Source organism: Cryptomeria japonica, unplaced genomic scaffold (genome assembly GCF_030272615.1).
Source record: "Cryptomeria japonica unplaced genomic scaffold, Sugi_1.0 HiC_scaffold_49, whole genome shotgun sequence".
Lineage (NCBI taxonomy): Eukaryota > Viridiplantae > Streptophyta > Pinopsida > Cupressales > Cupressaceae > Cryptomeria > Cryptomeria japonica.
This window is the reverse complement of record NW_026728871.1, coordinates 309,544-312,176: the sequence shown is the minus strand read 5'-3', so window position 1 is coordinate 312,176 and position 2,633 is coordinate 309,544.

Sequence of the window (2,633 nt, the reverse complement as noted above, 5' to 3'; positions counted from 1 at the left end):
GTAGGCCTGTGAAGTTCAGTTGATGGAAGAAACACTAAATGATCTGCGTACAACTTATGAAAATTTGGTTTTCTAAATTACACTTTCCTATGAGAAAATCATGCTGATGAGTAGTATGGAAAAGGAAGTTCTCCTTACATTGAACTTGTGTTTAAGATTTACTTGAATAACATGTAACAAACTTATGCTTCAAAACTATGTATATAGTATATAATTTTATAATAGTTTTAAGGTTTCCATTTAGCATGAATAGTTGTAGCTACAATTGTTTTTGATGAAGATAAACTGGTTTTATAGGGACCTGAAACCCAGAGTATTACAGACCAAGGCCAACAGCCAATTAGACAGTAAAACTAAGACAAATAGGGGACAAACCCCACACAGACCGAAAGCCAAAAAACCAAAATAGCTGAACCAAAATAGGGAAAAGCAATCAACTAAGAGAGTGCATCAATTCAGTTTTTTTCTGAATAATCCTCTTATTAATTTTTTCCAAATCCTCCATGATGAATTTGGAGATTCCGGAGTCCTGGCTTCGGCTCCTTGTTCTAGTGCAAGGACCTGAGAGAGTCTTCCCACTAACAACACTCTATCCACCCTCTAAGGCATTCTTTTTTTTGCTTTCCCCCCAAGGGAGGGTCACTGGCGATGGTCCTGGTTCTATAATCAGTCATCATGAAATTAATTTTTTTCAAACCATCAGCACTATTGTTCATCACCTGACTACTGATTTCCACCAGATTGTTCAGGTTTTCCTTGATCTCACTCACATCCTCTTCCAGCTTCTCAATTTTGTGCTCATGGTCAACCTTCATAGTTTCCACATCCTGATAAATTTTCTGGATCATACTCATGATCTTCTCAGTTTTATTGGGCCCACAGAATTCTGTGAAAGTCTCAACAATTCCTTTAATCCCATCTTTTAGGGATCCAATATCCTTATCCACCCACTTCCATTAGTTCTCCCAACTTCTAGTAGTCTCCAAAAGCAGATTTCCTAGCACCCTCTCCTCCTTTTTATCACTTTTATTTTCCTTATTCACAAACCCCTATTTTTCATCATCCACATTGATAGGGATGTCCAACCTAATCTCGTGGTCTAGGACCTTGGATTCACTATATTTGGTTAATATTGTTATCTTTTTGGTGGGTGGTTCTAGGTCTTGTATTTTCCTGCTGCCAGATTTGAACATACTTTCTGCTCCCCTTCTTTCTTTGGTCTATACTCAGGGTCCTTCGTATCCTTGATATCACGCCAATCCATGGTAGTACCACTATCATCCTCATCCATCTTCGTGTCAGAGACCAACTGCACATCAGGGTTAGAGGAGGAAATGTGGGTTCTATCCTTGGGGGAGGGTTTCACTTCATGATCTTGGGCGTATTCCATATTCAACAAGATAAGGCCTTCATGAATCACAGGGTTATCCTTGTTTTCAAAATGTTTAACTAAACTATTCTCCAAGGATGAAACAAAATAAAAAGGTATGGAAATAAATCTACGATGCCTACAATGATTTAAGATATTAAAATGATGTGATAAAATGCTAGCATATCTACCATCCAAGGTGATGTACCTCATTATGAATTATGTCATATTAGCTTAGAGGGAGATCAGCTCTTTCCTATTACAGCCACCGTCTACCATTTTCGTAACCCTTTGTCTTTCCTTTTCCTTATCATAAAAGGAATCAATAGCCTCCTCACCCAACTTCTTGTCTCTATAGAATTTTATGCCTTTCATATCCAGACCAGTAACAGTGGCAGCCAGGTTTTCATTGACTTGAAACTCCGCACCAAAGATAGACAGCACACCCTTCTTCCAACCTTTAACAAAGCTTTCTATAACAGTGGCAGAATGACCATGCAGTCTCTCCAAAAAGGGCACCATCCCACTATCAGAAATTTCCTCCTGAGCCTCCTTATTCTTCTGCCACTTATCATAGGTTGTGGGTTCAAATCTATTCTTTTCACCTCCCATTCTATAGCTTGAGAAAATTAGAAAACAAGGCTCCAAAAAAACTAGGAGGAAAGCAAACCAGAAATAGGGAAAACTGAAAGTTCTAAAACTTCTCAAAGTGGTAATAATTCGAACTACCACCCCAATGGTTCCCATTCCATCATAATCTTTCATTATTAACTTCATTGGAAAGGCCGAAGATCTTGACATCATTTCTTGCAAGGTCGCACAGAGTTTTTAGGAAATTTTCCTCTCCTCTCCACCATTTAACCACCATGTTACCCACCTCCAAGTTGGCCAAATGATCTGCAGGTTTTTTCCTTCTCGAAAAACATGCGATATCTTGAAATACTGCTAGTCGGCTATCATTTCAAGGCAATCCTTGATTAAGTTTGAAATAGTCCACCTAGGCACTGTACATCCCTTAATGCATTTGACAATGTTAAGCGAGTCACTTTCCAGCCAGACCCGTTTGAACCCCTCCTTGCTCGCCATGCGTAGTCCTATGTAGGAGGCATTGGCCTACACAAAATCATTAGTTGTGGTGCCTAAAAGGGAGCACCACCGCAAAGACTAGAGAAGCCAAATGGTTCCTCGCCACTCCCCCATAGCCAGTCATCCCAGGATTTCCTTTGGCCACCCCGTCGATATTAATTTTGATCCACCCCGGAAG